Source organism: Bison bison, unplaced genomic scaffold, assembly GCF_000754665.1.
Source record: "Bison bison bison isolate TAMUID 2011002044 unplaced genomic scaffold, Bison_UMD1.0 scf7180017864228, whole genome shotgun sequence".
Lineage (NCBI taxonomy): Eukaryota > Metazoa > Chordata > Mammalia > Artiodactyla > Bovidae > Bison > Bison bison.
The window spans coordinates 5,751,913-5,769,850 of record NW_011494800.1 but is presented as its reverse complement, the minus strand read 5'-3'; positions in this window follow the sequence as shown (position 1 = coordinate 5,769,850).

Genomic DNA, 17,938 nt, shown 5'->3' with positions numbered 1-17,938 from the left:
GAGAAACACAAATTTAGGATTCCATGACACTTGAATCCATGGGGATGAATGGGATCAGCAAGAAAGAGCAAAAAGAGAAGAAGAGGGTTGAGGGCCAGCACTGAAGAACTCCAAGATTGGGAAATCAGCTGGAAAAGGAAAGTTTAGGGACTTCCCTGACAGTCCTTGGTTAAGACTTCACCTTCCAAGGTAAGGTGTGTGGGCTCAATCCCTGTCAGTGAGCTAGGATCCCACACACCTTGAGGTCAAAAAGCCAAAATATAAAACAGAAGCAATATGTAATAAATTCCATAAAGACTTTTTAAATGGTCCACATCAAAAAAAAAAAAATCTAAAAACAAAAGGAAAGTTTACCAAAACTCAGAAGGAACAGCTTGTGTAAAAAGAGAGTAAAACCAAGGAAGATAAAAAAGGAGAGTGTTTCAAAAGTGAGAAATCAAATAATATGAAGACACTCAGATTGAGCAGGTGGTGCCAGTGGTAAAGAACACTCCTGCCAACACAGAAGACATAAAGAGACATGGGTTCGATCCCTGGGTTGGGAAGATCCCCTGGTGAAGGAAATGGCAACCTACTCTGGTATTCTTGCCTGGAGAATCCCTTGGGCAGAGGAGCCTGGAGGGTTACAGTCCTAGGGTTGCAAAGAGTCGGACTGAAGCAACGTAGCACGCGCACAGAGACCTTTTGGAGAGCTTCTCTCATGTTGCAGGAGGCTGGGAAAGGACAGAAAATGATTTCCCCTGGAGCTGGCTATGGAAGGGTAAACATCTTGGGGGAATGAAAGTGCTGGATCATTCCTTTCTACATGTTGAGGGTGATAAAGCCCAGAAAAATGAATGGGGCAAGGAGAGGAGGTAGGAGGGAGACAACGAGAGAACTAAACCGAAGAAAACGTCCCTTGGGTCCCTCAAATGAACTCAGCCTTATTGGCGTGGCTCACTGTCAAGTCCCAAGGGCCCACTCTACTGAATAATCACTTGCAAAAGACTGACTGCTTAGTTATCTGCATTTCTTTAGAAATAAACTATCATCTGGCATTTTACAGGACACGGCTGTCATCTCTACCTTGGGTCATTTTTTAAAGACGTGCTGACCTGCATTGCTTTCTCAGAGCTTCAGCCAAGAATATCATTCATGGCAGGATGAGAGGCGGGGGATGGAGGGAGGCAGGCTCTGTCCACCTTCCCAGCAGTGTGATCAGGAATCTCACAGAAAGGATCCTGTCTTCTTCATTTCTTTACCCTCTTTGGAGCTTCACAGATAGCTTGGCATGCAGGAAGCACTCCACAAATAATTCATTCAGCAAGTATTTACAGAGTGCCTATCATGTGCCTCTCTGTGCCTCAGTTTTTGAACTCACAAAATGAGGATAATATTAGTACCTACTTCACAGGGCTGATGTAAAGATATAATGAAAATATATATATATAAACTGCTTAGAAGAGTATCAAACACGTGGTTGTTCAGTTGCTAAGTCATGTCCGACTGTGCAATCCCGTGTACTGCAGCACATCAGGCTTTCCTATCCTTTATTATCTCCTGGAGCTTGCTCCAACTCATGTTCATTGGTGATGCCATCCAACCATCTCATCCTCTGTCGCCCCCTTCTCCTCCTGCCTTCAGTCTTTCCCAGCATCAGGGTCTTTTCCAGTGAGTCAGCTCTTGGCATCAGGTGGCCAAAGTACTGGAGCTTCAGCTTCAGCATCAGTCCTTCCAGTGAACATTCAGTGTTGATTTCCTGATGCCCAAGAAAAGTTAGTTGCCTTTGTTATCATTCTTGTCATTTGCCAAGCATTATTTGAAGCTCTGGGGACACACTAGGTTAAAAAAAAAAAAAAAGACTCTATTATCATGGAGCTTAAACTCAAATCTGCTGTTGTAGAATAAGCAAATAACCTTTACAACAATTTCTGTACAGGAATGTTTCCCTTTGTACTTTCTCTAGATCTCTGCTCACTCCCTACAAGTTCCCTGTGGTTCAGATAGTAAAGACTGTTCCTGCAATGCTGGAGACTCAGGTTCAATCCCTGGGTAGGGAAGACCCCCTGAAGACAGAAATTGCAATCTACTCCAGTATTTCTGCCTGGAAAATCCCATGGACGGAGGAGCCTGGCAAGCTACAGTCCACGGGGTCACAAAGAGTCAGACATGACTGAGCAACTAACACACGCACACTGCTCACTCTGTATGAGTTCTCCCAACTCTACTCATTAAAAAACAGAAGAAAACAAAGCAGAAATTTCTTGTGAAACTCTCAAATGAGTGATTTGTCTGGAATGGAAGGATTTGCTTTGGCAGCATGGGCAAGGGGCCAGTCACTCTATGAAACTGGAGGGAATGCCCCACTCTAGGAGCGCCCACAGTGATGGGCTCCCCTCCTCTCAGCCAATGCCCCTGAGTGTATTCTGTGGACAGGGGGCATGGCATCTGCTCTCAAGGGCTCAGACAGGAGCCCAGGCTGGTCACCACTGCCTCGGCCTAAGCTGTCTGCCCTGCCAGATTTCAAACAGGTTTTCCAATATAGGATGAAGTTGCGCTGTCTGTAGTCAACCTGCATGAAGACTGCAGAAATCCTGATTTCCCAAACCCCACCTTTCAAGAAAACACTCAGAGGGGTAAGCAGGGTGGGTGGGGAGCGGGGAGGGAAGCCACACTTTTAGCACACTTATTGGTGACCCGGAGACACGCCAGAGTGTGAATACTGTGGCTTATTGGGTTAGTGGAAGCTTGACTCTGCTCTGTGGTTAGTCTCATTACCTGTAGGCTTTGCATGCTAAATCCCTTTAGTCATGTCTGACTCTTTATGACCCCATGGACTATAGCTCACCAGCCTCCTCTGTTCATGAGACTCTCCAGGCAACAACATTGGAGTGGGTGCCATGCCCCCCTCAGGGGATCTTCGCTACCAAGGGATTGAACCCAAGTCTTTTACATCTCCTGCATTGGCAGGCAAGTTCTTTACCACTAGTGTCACCAGTGAAGCCATTCTGTATGCTTAATCCCAGTTTACTTCAATTTCTGAGCTCTCAAGTCTTGGGTGAATTACATGAGTGTTCAGTTCAGTTCAGTCGCTCAGTCATGTCCACCTCTTTGTGACCCCATGGACTGCAGCAAGCCAGGCCTCCCTGCCCATCACCAACTCCCAGAGCTTACTCAAACTCATGTTCATTGCATCGGTGATGCCATCCAACCATCTCATCCTCTGTCATCCCCTTCTCCTCCCTCCCTCAATCTTTCCCAGCATCAGGGTCTTTTCAAATGAGTCAGTTCTTTGCATCAGCTGGCCAAAGTATTGGAGTTTCAACTTCAACATCAGTCCTTCCAATGAATATTTAGGACCAATTTCCTTTAGGATGGACTGGTTGGATCTCCTTGCTGTCCATGAATGTTAGTTCTGTTTATGACAGCTACCCTGGTTTTGGTTTTTCAAAGCACCTTACTAGACGATAATTTTAAAATGTCACTTTATTCATCAACATCCAAAGAAAAGTATTACGATTTCATATTTTTGCAGATCATAAAGATGACTATATTCAACATTATTCCAACTTCTCACATCTTTCTACAAAAATGCAAAAATCCTCATGAATAGCTTTGTGCATTGTATTAGTTACCTGTTCATGCACAACAAAATTTTCCTATACTTACGGGTTTAAAATAACAATCATCATGTATTCTACCTCATGGTTTCTGTGAGTCAGGAATTCAGGTAGCATCAATGCGAACAGCTTATCTTTGCTCCATCATATCTGATCTCTAGTTGAAAGACTCTAAGGCCAGGATTTGGGACCATTTGAAGTTCATTCATTCACATATCTGGTGATTGGTGCCGACTTGTTGACTGAGGGCTTTGTGACTATTGGCCGAGCACACACATGTGGCCTCTCCATATAGCTTGGTCTTCATCAAAATATAGTGGGGCTTTCCTGATGGCTCAGATGATAAATAATCCTCCTTCGATGCAGGAGACCTGGGTTCAATCCCTGGGTTGGGAAGATTCCCTGGAGAAGGGAATGGCTACCCACTCCAGTATTCTTGCTGGGAGAATCCCATGGACCAAGGAGCCTGGCTACAGGCCATGGGATTGCAAAGGGTCAGACATGACTGAGTGACCAAGATTTTCACTTTTCCAGGGACAAGCACAGAGGGTGAGACGATCGTTTATATGACTGAGCTTGGAAGACACATGGCATTGTTTCCACTGCTGCTCCATTGGTTGAGCAGCCACAAGCCTCTATCCAGATTCAAAGAGAGGGACATAGACCCTTACATGTGAAATGAGATTATCAGTCACATAGTTGTGAGAAGATTATGACAAGCATGTGGATTCTTATCTTTGGGAAATGTGATCTGCTATGTGCATGTACTTGGTAACAGGAACTTGTGATAAAATACTTTTAGCTTATGTCAATAAACTTATCCTTGAGCACTGACACATAATTAATGAGGTCTGTTGCTATTCAGTCGCTCAGTCATGTCCGACTCTTTGCGACCCACGGACTGCAGCACACCAGGCTTCCCTGTCCTTCACCATCTCCTGGAACTTGCTCAAACTCATGTCCATTGCGTCGGTGATGCCATCCAACCATCTCATCCTCTGTCGTCCCCTTCTTCTAAGGTTAGACCCCACAGAGGTTAAAACTCTTCCAGCGTGATGCTAGAGCATCCCATTTGCACTTACCACATGGAATTAAAATTGCCCTTTTGTTGGTCTTCCCTGAGAAAATGACCTAGACTCAGGAATTCTGTCTTGCTCACTTCTGCATTCTCAGAGCTCTGTGACACCCACTACGTGCCTGGTGTTGATTATCCCACCAGTGCTGGCTGACCCAAAAAGATGACCAAGCATGTCCCAAGTGAAAAAAAGTGAACATGTTAGTTGCTCAGTTCTGTCCGACTCTTTCTGACCCCATGAACAGTAGCCCCCCAGGCTCCTCTGTCCACTGAATTCTCCAGGCAAGAATACTGGGGTGGGTAGCCATCCCCTTCTCTGAGGGATCTTCCAGACCCAGGGATCAAACTCAAGTCTCCTGAACTGCAGGCAGATTCTTTATTCTCTGAGCCACCAGCCCAAGCACATACCCAGGGACCAAGCAAAGCAGGGACACACACAGAGAAAAGAAAGGGAACAAGGTATTTCTCATGATTTGTCTAAGATTTGGCAAGTTAAAAATGCCTTTGAATTTCTGCACATATAAATGCTGGGTCATTTCAAAAAGCAAACATTTATTTTGAACTAGATTTGGTAAGACAGAGAAACCATGATCTTTTCAGGCCTCAAGAGCTTGCAAGATTCCATCTGCAACTCCTCTTCTTCACTATGGTGCGGTTATTTCCACCCCTGTTCATCCCTACAGATGAGATGCTGTGGAGGGGATGGCATTCTCATCCCTACTCCATTCCTTTAATCCCTCCTACCATCACACGCACAAGGCCTTATGGGTATATTATGCTTTTCTAAAACACGGGCAGCTACTACAAGGAATTATTTAATTCAATGGACAGGGAGAAAAAAAGAAATGATTAAAACATGTATATAAATTTATAAACCAAGACACATAAAATGCTTTTTTAGAAAAGTAGAGGTTGTACCTACTGGGATTTATTTTGTACCTTAGATTTTGTGGGAAACAAAAATCTTCAAGATAGATTGACAAAAATGTACACAAAAAACAAAGCCAGGAGGAGCACACAGCCATTGTATATAAGCATCGTGTCTTTATACACGGAGACAGTATAACTGGGGGACCGGACAGGGAAGGAGACTTACTTTTCACAATGCATTCTTCTATAGCTCTTGAATTTTGTGTATCATCTTTCCAAGAAAATGACACAATATTTAGAAAGAAAAATAACAGAAAGGGACAGTAAATAATAACTGAAGACAAATAGAATTCACTTAATCAGTAGAACCAACCAAACAAGGCTTGTCAGCAAGAAAATAGTGCCTAGGTCAACAAGACACAGAGGAAATACTGGACAATTTGACATTCTTGAGATGAGAGGCAAGACAGAAGGCCGGGGTAGGGGAGGATTTAGGAGGAAGCTGTGCAGAGAAATGGCAACCCACTCCAGTATTCATGCCCGGAAAATCCCATGGACTGAGGAACCTGGTGGGCTGCAGTCCATGGGGTCACAAGGAGTTGGACACAACTGAGCAACTTCACTTCACTGTGCAGAAGTCATAGAATGAAACCATGTAAGGGAGACGGTCCAGCCCCGGGGCTGCAGGGCAGGGGTGGCGGCCGTGTGTCCTATTAACAGAAAGAAATACACAGCACGGAGTGCTGAAGATAGCAGGACTACATGATCAAGGTCCGGAAAAGCTTCTCAAGGAAACTGACAATTGAACTGAAACCTAGAAGATGATTAAGAATCAACCAGCCAAGAGGGACAGGAAGGGCAGTGCAGACAGTGAGTGAAAGAGCACGTGCAAAGGCAACGTGTGCGGAGAGCACAGACTCAGTTCACACTCAGAGCCCACACACCCGCTGCCACCAGGGCATTCAGATTCAGCAATCAGAATGTTCACTCCTCCCTCTGACCAAGAGAAACCCTCCTCCACAGAGCTAAACTGTGGTGGGGAGCTAATGCCAATTACGTATCAGGGGAGGACACTTTTATAAATTGTGTGAGTGGTAGTCACTCAGTCACATCGGACTCTTTGTGACCCCATGGATTGCAACCCGCTAGGCTCCTCTGTCCATGGGATTCTCCAGGCAAGAATACTGGAGTGGGTTGCCATTTCCTTCTCCAGGGGATCTTCCTGACCCAGGGACTGAACCTGGATCTTCCACATTGCGTGAAGCCTATGATTTTCTCTATTTGTTCACTGGTATATCTAGCATAGGAGAGAGAAGAAGAGGGCGGCAGAGGATGAGATGGTTTGATAGCATCACCGATTCAATGGACATGAACTTGGGCGAACTCTGGGAGATATTGAGAGACAGGGAAGCCTGGCGCGCTGCAGTCCATGGGGTTACAAAGCGTTGGAGATGACTTAGTGACCGAACAACAACAACATATCTAGTATTATTACCTCTATTTGAAACTAAAGCACAGATAAGAGAATCAACTTCTCTGTCCTAGATTATGCAGTTAGTAAGTAAAGGGTATTTGGGGGTACTCATTCAGGTGTGCAGGTATGATTTCATCCAGGCTCAGACTTCAATTCCCTTAGCTCTAGTCAATCCTCTCCCACTGGTTCAGTTTTTCTCTCTGCATCTCAGAAAAACTGACAAGGGTTTTGTGCTGAAGAGTCAACAAACAAGCATTTAAAAAATATTCCTGGAGGTTTGATGCATGAGACAGGGTGTTCAAGGCTGGTGCACTGGGATGACCCTGAGGGATGGGATTGGGAGGGAAGTGAGAGGGGGTTTCAGGATGGGGAACACATGTACACCCCTGGCTGATACATGTCAATGTATGGCAAAAACCACTACAATATTGTAAAGTAATTAGCCTCCAATTAAAATAAATAAATTAATTTTAAAAATATTCTTGGAGACTTATAGCTAAAATCAAGAAACTGGGAAGAGGCTCATCATAAAAAGAAGTTCAATGAATTTCTAGATGTAGAGTAGATGAGAAAATGGTAGTTGAAGAAAAACTAGAGGAAGCTATATTCTAGAATGCTTGTCTTCTATGAAGCTGAAGAGTGGAGGAGACACTCTTTCCTGTAAAATCCTGAAGACTGTTTCAGAAATATTGAAAACAATGGGAGATGGAATTAAGACATGACTGTCATCAGAAGCAACGGCTGAATGAAATAACACGAGATTCTCCTAGTGCTGAAGGAATGAGTTTTCAGAGTGAAAGGAACCGCACAGAACCCAGCACAATGAAAGGGGGAATAGGTACAGCTAGACACCTGAGGTTACAGAACTTCAGAAACATAGGCATAAAAAAGAAAATTCTAAAAGCTTCCAAAGACACATTGCTTCCAAGGAATAAGTACTAGATTGACATCTCAGTCACTTCCAAGGGATATTTGTAGACAAGAGTGCATATAACATACAGAGCTTGGCTTTGAAATAATGATAAATGGACACTCATGAATCTTTCACTTCACTGAAGACACTAAAAACCAGTCCCTGTGACACACCTGCCTGCCCCACCATGGTTCTGCTCTTTCTTTCCCCACCAGAGGTAATCTGAATTTTGCACTAATCATTTTCTTGATTTCTATTATAATTTCACCACACGTGTGAGTTGGACCATAAGGAAAACTGCGCCGAAGAACTGATGCTTTTGAACTGTGGTGTTGGGAAAGACTTGAGAGCCCCTTGCAAATCAGTCCTTGGAAGCACGGAAGGACAGATGTTAAAGCTGAAGCTCCAATACTTTGGAGCTGATGTGAAGATGAGCCACCTGATGAGAAGAACTGACTTACTGGAAAAGACCTTGATGCTGGGAAAGGTTGAAGGCAGGAGGAGAAGGGGACGACAGAGGATGAGATGGTTGGTTGGCATCACCAACTCAGTGGACATGAGTTTGAGCAAGCTCCGGGAGTTGGTGATGGACAGAGAAGCCTGGCGTGCTGCAGCCCATGGGGTCACAGAGAGTCGGACACAACTGAGCAACTGAAGTGAACTGATGTGTATTTTGCTGACTGATGTAAATTTTGGTTTGGAAATATTACTATAAAACATACATTCATTATGTGAAATTTCTATAAATATCTTCCTATCATGTGTATTCTTTTGACATGCTTTTTCCATGTGTTTTCGAGCTCACCCATGTGGGTGTTGACCTCTGAGGTTTACCTACTTTCACTGCACTATAATATTATTTGTCTCATAGTACTTAAATGATACTATCTTGCTTTTGGCTCATTGCCTGGTAGATTTTTATCTATCCCTTGACTTTTAAAGTCTATGTGTATTATGTCCCTGAAAATCTTGATGAGAATGTGTAGCTAGATTTATCTGTTTATTTTAAATGTCTGATCTGATCTTTTTTGTGTTATAACTGAGGTATTTAAAGTGAGTAATACATCTGAGGGAGGGGGGAATCTGCCATCTTATCTTCTGCTTTCTATTTCTCTCTCTTTCTTTTCCTTCTTCTTTCTTGTCTTCTTTTGGCTTCTGTCTCTCCTTGCATCTCATTCCTCCTTCCCATATAGGACTTTTCTTTTAATTTATTATGTGATAATTTATTACATGTCTTTTCCAGTATTCTGGCCTAGAGAATTCCACAGACTGTATAGTCCATGGGGTTGAAAAGAGTTGGACATGAATGAGTGACTTTCACTTTCACCTCACTATTTCCCATAAATAGCTCAATTACATTCTCCGTGTATTTAACAATTACATCTGGGCAGCTCATACCATACAGGGCAAAGCTGCAGTTTCTATTTTTCATTTGTGACTTGTTCCCATTAAAGGAGGTATTTTCTCTTTTGCTCCATCTCTGGCTTCTTCCTCAACTCACCATGACAAGGCACATATAGCTCAGATGTATCCATGTTGTTTTAAGTAAGGTGAGAGATATAAAGAAATAGAGGATCTGGTTCCTACCCTTGAGGGGCTTATTATTCAGTTTGGGAAGAGAAGACAAAGACGCATAGACACAGCCCAGAAGACAAACTAATGAAGTGATGGAGCAGACGCTGTCGTCTCCCTGTGCTGGGTGTGGGGGGAGGGGGAGGGATGGAGCTGTGCATTAGTCAGGTGAGGTTATATGAGGGGTCCTCTCCTGGCTCACCTACTCATTGACTTGCACCTTCAAGGGGACTTTTCTTCATCTTTTATCCTCAGAGTTCCTGCAGCTTCAATTTCTAAGGAGAATTTATTTTAAATGTAGTTATAAGTCTAATTGAACTATAAGGTATGAAGGAAGGAAAAAAAATTTTTTTTCAGATGTAGAAAGACTCAAAAAATGAACTTCCCATACTTCTTGTCTTAGGAAGTCCCATTCAGTGTCATTGAGCTAAATGAGAGCGTGAACCACGAAAAAGGATGACTTAGACTCTGAAACCTCCTGAGAAGAAATAAAGGAAAGATTCGAGTGAACAGAAACACAGCAGGTCTAGAAAACAACTGGGCTGGCTGAGAGCCGAAGAACTGATGCTTTCGAACTGTGGGGCTGGAAAAGGTGCTTGAGAGTCCCTTGGACTGCAAGGAGATTGAACCAATCAATTCTAAAGGAAATCAACCCAGACTATTCATTGAAGGCACTGATGCTGAAGCTGAAGCTCCAATACTTTGGCCACTTTATTCAAAAAGCCGACTCGCTAGAAAAGACCCTGATGCTGGGAAAGATTGAAGGCAGGAGGAGAAGGGGGCGACAGAGGATGAGATGGTTGGATGGCATCACTAAGTCAATGGACATGAGTTTGAGCAAACTCTGGGAGATGGTGAAGAACAGGGAAGCCTGGCAAGCTATAGTCCACGGGGTCTCAAAGAGTCAGCCTGACTTAGAAACTGAATAAGAACAAAAGAGAACAACTGGTCCAAATAGGAACAAGAAGATGGAGGGTTTTAGGAAGGAGCCCTCCAGGTACAACAGAATTCCCAAGATTTGAAACTGGCATTGAGAAGGTGATTAAAGTGCATAAGAAATACAGGAATAGAAACTTCAGAGGAAAAAAGTCCTGACTCTTCAGTTAACGAGCTCTGTGACTTTTTGCTAGTTGCTTAACTTTTCTACCTGGCAGTTTCAAAACTCATAATATGAGGTTAATTATAGCCCGTCTTTATAGAGCTGTCATGAGAACTAAGTTAGTAATTGCACAGCAACCTCAAAAGAGCCCAGCAATTAATAAGGGTGCATTAAATGCAAAAAGAAAAATGAAGTTTGGCTCTGCCCTTAAAAGTCATATAGTCATAATGATGTTAATATTGCTTAAAAAAAAACTATTTAGATACAACAATTGGGCAATATACACATTTCTCAATTGTGGGCACAAAACAGGATGTAAGTTGCATCAGCTTCAAAAATGGAAACATAAAAACAGAAAGGACAGAAGCTGGGAAGCAGAAATGGGAAGGAAGGCAGGAGGGCACGGTCATGACAAGACTCATCTCAAAAAAGGCAAAACTGGGAAATACGGTCACAAGTAGAGAAAACCAAAAAGAAAGGTCTACATACAGCATTTAAAGTCACAAAGAAAGGGCTTCCCTGGTGGTCCAGAGGTTGAGAATCTGCCTGCAGGTGCAGGGGTCACAGGATCAATCCCTAGTCCGGGAAGATTTCACATGCCAAGGGGCAACTAAGCCTGCGTGCCACAAGTACTGAGCCCATGTGCTGCCACTGCTGAAGTCCATGCGCCCTAGAGCTCGTACTCCACAAGAGAAGCCACCACAGTACCCATGCACCACAAGAGAATGGGCCCACTTGCTGCAACTAGAAAAAACCCGCATGCAGCAAAGAAGACCCACCACATCATCATCATCATCATCATTTCAGTCGCTCAGTCATATCCGACTCTTTGCGACCCCATGGACTGCAGCACGCCAGGCCTCCCTGCCCATCACCAACTCCCGGAGCTTACCCAAACTCATGTCCATTGAGTTGGTGATGCCATCCAACCATCTCATCTTCTGTCACCCCCCTTCTCCTCCCGCCCTCAATCTTTCCCAGCATCAGGGTCTTTTCAAGTGAGTCAGTTCTTCGCATCAGGTGGCCAAAGTATTGGAGTTTCAGCTTCAACATCAGTCCTTCCAGTGAATAATCAGGACCCATGATCTCCTTTAGGATGGATTGGTTGGATCTTCTTGTGGTCCAAAGGAGTCTCAAGAGTCTTCTCCAACACTACAGTTCAACCACAGCCATTAATAAATAATTTTTAAATTAAGTTATGAAGGAATTAATGCAGAAATTTAAAATAGTCCTGGTGCTATATAGAGAGTGGAGAAAAAAGGGAAACTGGGAATGTGTAATCCTCTATCATGCAGCAAGCCAGAGATAATGTCTAAAATTAACCAAGAAAGAGTAGTATATTTATGAGAGATATGAAGATAAACCCCAGAAAACTAAAAACAGAAACAAAAATGATTGAGTTAACCTGATTTTGCTCTATGGAACAAGATTGCATCAACTGAAGGGTGGAAGAGAAAGCTGCTACTTCTCTGGTTATAAAAACCTTCCATATTATTTGAAAAAGTTCAGTTATTTGTATGATCTTCACTAGTGGCTCAGTGGTAAAGAATTCACCTGCCAATGCAGGAGATGCAGGCTTAATCCCTGGATCAGGAAGATCCCCTGGAGAAGGAAATGGCACTCCACTCCAGTATTCCTGAGTGGAAAATTCCATGGACAGAGGAACCTGGCAGGCTACAGTCCATGGAGTCACAAAAGATTTGGACACAACTTAGTCACTGAACAAAAAAAGTTCACTTTGAAGAAAAATGAAAATGTTTTTGAAAATATACATTTACAATTTTTCTTGCGACAATTTTGCAGTTGTCAGGTTCTTAAGTGGTTACTATAATTTGCTATCATTAGCATCTGAAATTGTTCTCAAATTCCTTCTTTTTTTCCTTTGGAAAGCCATACATATACTTTCCTTTGGAAAGCCATACGTATATGTATGGCTGAGTCCTGTTACTATTCACATGACACTATCACATTGTTAACTGGCTATATCCCAATACGAAATAAAAAGATCGAAAGCAAAAAAGATAGAGAATTTTATTCAAGCCAACCTGAGGGTTATAACCCAGAAGATAGTCTTTCTTTCTTTGTTTTCAACACAGTTCCAGTTTTTTGGAGCTTTTTTTTTTTTGTTTTTGTTTTTTTTTTTTATGAGTCCTTGAAGATTAAATTTCTCTCTGATGTTGGAAGGAGGTTTTGATGTTGAACAAATATTGATGTTTGAAGGGGTACAAATTACTAGCTTTCCCAGTGAGTTCTCAAGCTGCAGTCTCTCCATTTTAATTATTTATTCCTTTGGTCTCTTGTTCAAGAGCTGGCAGATTTGCACAAAAATTAAAGCTCTCTAAACCCTCTAGAAGCTTCCACCACAGCTGTCATTTCTCTTATACACGTCAGTTTTCTTTCTTGGTTGAGATGGGGAGGAAGTCAAGAAGAATCAAAGAATCAAGGTTTCCTTGATACTGGGAAGGAGGTTCAAGATCTCGCAAGGGTCCTCGGACTCAGTAACAAAGCTGGGTCTTTGCACATCTGAGCTCAAAGGGACGCCAATGAAGCCAAGTACACGGCTCAGTTCCCGGGCTCCTACGGAGCCATCACAGGGACCAGGGACACACCAGGGCAGTTGCACCTCCCCTTCAGCGTGCTTCTCCCAAGTGCCAGGCAAGCCTGTGATAAAAGACATTTTCACCTATTGAGATAGAGGGAAGTCATTCTGGCTTATGCATGAGTTAACTTGAATTTTACACTAAGATATCCTGTTTGTGGCCTATCAAGGATACACCGTACATCTGTTTTAATTAGTATAGAAAAGGGCACACTGATCAGAAGTAAAGAATGTCTGTGGCTCGGGCGGCCGCCGCGGGGAGGCCGCGCGCACCTGTCCCTGCCCGTCTGCGCCGCCCGCCGCCGCTCGGCCGCGCGCACCGCCGCCCCCCGCGCCCGAGCGCAGACCGCAATTTAAAAAAAAAAAAAAGAATGTCTGTGTGAAAAATATAGATTAAAATGCCTCTCTTCCTGGAATGCCAGTGCTGGTCCTGCTTTGAGGATAAGATTTCCTTCCCAGGTGGCAAGGCCACACTGACTGGCTGGATATGTACTGGTCGATGTGGGGCGATTTTTTTGGAACTCTTGAAGATATGTATGGGTTTCCCTGGTGGCTCAGATGGTAAAGAATCTGCCTGCAGTGTGGGCGACCTGGATTCTGTCCCTGGGTTGGGAAGATCCCCTGAAGGAGGGCATGGCAACCCACTCCAGTATTCTTGCCTGGAGAATCCCCATGGACAGAGGAGCCTGGTGGGCTATGGTCCACAGGGTCACGAAGAGTCAGACACAACTGAGTGCCAAAGCACAGCACAGACATGTATCCCTAAGTTGGTTTGTTTTCGTTTTGCTCGTCTGAGCCTAGTCTTCTTTGCTGCAAAAGGGTTTTCTTTAGTCGTGGTGAGTGGGGTGGGGAGCTACTCTCCAGCTGCAGTGGTCGGGCTTCTCATTGCAGTGGCTTCCTTGTTTCAGAGTATGGGCTTTAGGGCCCGTGGGCTCAGCTGTTTGGCTCACAGACTTACTTGCCCTGCTGCATGTGGGATCTTCTTGGACCAGGGATCGAACCCGTGTCCCCTGCACTAGCGGACGGATTCTTAACCACTGGACCACCAGGGAAGTCCCATTTAATGTTCTTTGTTCTGACAAGATACAAAACTGTGCTGGAAACCATGCTTTTCTGGAGCAGCATCTCAGAGCTCTCTGGGAAACTGACTTCTGGGCTGGTCTGTAGTTGGGCTCAAATAAAACTCTTTAGGGATTGTTCATTGATTATTTTCATTGACACTGTTCTACCATAGGTCGAATCTTTGCAGCTTCCCCTTCAGCGAGTCTGGAGGAGTCCCATTATTTGATATGATTTTTGTCTACCCTGAGCCACACACCCACTTCCTATTTCAGACAAAGCCAGTACACAGTTAAAAAAAGAACAAAGATAAGACGAAAAGAGATCACTACCTTATCCAAGTCCCTGGTTCTAGACATTTGGAAGGGCTGTTAAAATCCCTGTCTCAGGCTCTTGTTTCTTATTTTTTATGTTCTGCTTGGGGAAAGGGGGGTAAGTAAGTGGGTTCTGTAACCTGCAGCCTATACACGGCCTCTCCCTAAGGAGAGTTGCTACATTTCATGAAGAAAGTTGGGCCTGTCTACAAGTCTGCAGCCATTGAGTATGGAGACCAGATTCCCCCAAGAAAGGGAGCGTTGTCTTCTAGCTATAGAAGGACAGACATTTAACCTGAAGTTAGCAGCCCCTCAATAAGACACAGGGAAAGAAAGTTCACAACCTCTTCTATAGCACCTCCTCATCTATCATAAAACCATGTTCTCAACTGCAACCTTCTGGAAATGTATGTCCACCAGATATAAACTGACAGATTGCCGGCATGAGCTGGGGTGAATGTGCATCTAAGCACAGAAATATATTTCCACAGAAACTGATTTTGTAATATTGATCTTCTCCTTATTGGTGTATATATATATATATATATATATATACACACACACACACAACGGAATATTATTCAGTCATTTAAAAAGAATGAAATAATGCCTTTAGCATGAGCTTCCCTGGAAGCTCAGCTGGTAAAGAATCTGCCAGCAATGCCAGAGACGCTGGTTAAATCCCTGGGTCAGGAAGATCCGCTGAAGAAGGAATACGCTACCCACTTCAGTATTCTTGAGTTTCCCTGGTAGCTCAGCTGATAAAGTATCCACCTGCAATGTGGGAAACCTGGGTTCAATCCCTGGGTTGGGAAGATCCCCCGGAGAAGGGAAAGGCTACCCACTCCAGTATTCTGGCCTGGAGAATTCCATGAACTCTATAGCCCATGGGGTCACAAAGAGTCTGACACGACTGAGCAACTTTCACTAATGCCATTAGCAGCAACATGGATGAACCTAGAGAATGTCATATTGACACTGTCTGAAGTAAGTCAGACAGAGAAGGTGAAATATCATAAGACATCCCTTAAATGAGGAATCTAAAAAGAAATGATGCAAATGAACTTACTTACAAAACAGAAAGAGACTCACAGACCTAGAAAACGAACTTATGGTTGCCAGAGGGACAGGATAGGTTAGGGAAGGTCATGTACACACCGCTATATTTGAAATGGATAACCAACAAGACCTATTGTATAGCACGTGAAACTCTGCTCAGTGTTATGTGGCAGCCTGGATGGGAGGGAGGTTTGGGGGAGAATGGATACATGTATATGTATGGCTGAGCCCCTTTGCTGTTCACTTGAAATGACCACAACATTGTTAATTGGCTATATCCCAATACAAAATTGTTTTTGGTGTTAAAAAAATTAAAATTAAAAAAAATTTTTAATAATAAAAACCTATTTTGATTTTTAAAAAATATACTCTTCTTTTCCTTTAACAAGTGTGTTGCGAATCATCCGGTCTTTGTTCATTTTCCTTCCCCAGGAAAGAAATCATTATGTGAGCTGGACCCCTCTCCGTGCTGTACTAACTGTGCCGGCCAGATCCTCTTCAGTCAGAGGTCACAGACTCTTAGTCTTCTCTCCACAGGAAGCTTAATCCTTTGTATGATATAACCAAAAAACAAGAACTCATGAACCAAAAGAATCTTTGGCAGCTGTCTTTTTAGGATAAGATATGGCTGCTCCTGGAGAGCTGCCACGATTTCGAACAATGTTTATAACAATGAGCCCAGAGTAAAGCAAAGGAAACCAAGATTCATTTACACATGCCCTGAGAAAACCCTGAGAAAGAGAAATGCTTTGCCCTCATTCACATCTGAAACTGCTCAATTTTTCTATGAAATTTTTTATATAGTGACCAATTTTCTGGCTAGAAGAATATGAATTACAGTTTCAAAAGAAACTGGCCCTCTGCTTGCTATGAACGGTAGCTCCAATTATTCCAGATGCTGATTAGAAAATGGCATTCAGTACAGAACATAGCTCCAACTGTTTTCAAGAATGAATTCAGTTCAGTGATTTTTGGTATGTTCACAAAATTGTTCAGAGTTGTAGCTCTGTGCTAGATGTCAGTTCCTCTCCATGTGAGTACAACATAAATGAACAAAGGTAAACCAGAAACTAAAGAGACTGGTTACCTACAGGGGATGGGCAGGCAAAGAAGGTGGGAGGGGGATGGGAATAGGACAGCAGAGATGAAGTGGGATTAACCCTTTTCCGAGTAGCCACATCAAAGTGGACAGGAAAGAAAAGAAATAACCTAAGTAACTTTGGAAAACAGTGCATTGACCTGATCCTATAAAGCTAAAAACAAAAGAACCGTACACAACTATAGTCTAGTTGGTACATTGGTTGCTCACAGAAGTATGGGTTAGCAATTCTGAAAGTATCCTGTGTACATAATAGGAGTGAACAAATAAGTAAATATATTGTAGAAACCAAGAGCTCACTTTTTCATTGTCTGAAAAAGAACTTAAAATAAGACAAGGAGGAAAGCTAGAATTAAACCTCATGGAATTGGATTAGAATTAGAAGTATCAGTATGAAGTCATGGTTTTGATTGATAATGATGGATGGATGTATATGTATACATATTCATTCATGTGTATAAGTAAACATACATATGTCTCTTCTCTTTACTAAAGGACCCTAAAAGCAATGAGGATCCAACAGCCATGAGCTTGCCTAAAACAGATCTTTTCTAAATACCATTCTCCAGTGAAAGAACCTAGGGCTCCTTGAAGAAGAGGTTAATTCCACACAAATACCCTTCAAACAAGCCAAAGTCATGAAAGACATGGGAAACTTGAGGCACTTCTCCAGTTAGCCAACCCAATAGTTGAGACATTCTCTACAGAGTTGGTCGTATGTTGCTTTGTCAAACAAGACTAGGTTACTGAGCTTGTCACAAACTCTGCCTTCAGACTTCTTTTTGGCCTGGCCCCTGGTTTGTTCATGGGGTCTTTGTCTTTCTTGGCCGACTTTCCAGCATCTTTCTTCTTCTTGTCATCTTTGAGTGGCACAGTGAAGCTGAAAGAGCAGATGCTACCTCTGCCACCTTGCTAAGATGTTGGCCCAAAAGGCTAGTCTTCTAATTTTAGAGGTAAGGAAACCAAAGTTTACGTTTTGAGTTGACTTCCAGAGGCCTCACAGCTATCAAGGTGCACAACCAGGATTTTATTCCGCATCAGCTCAGCTACAAACGATGGCTCCTTTTACTACATCACATCCAATTTCTATATAATATTTTTTTTACACTTGAGCTTCTTCTTTTTGAAATAATAACATTTTGATTTCTGATTCATAATATAAGCCTTTTAGAAATGAGAGTGGCTAGTCTTTTCACTCCCTCTGAG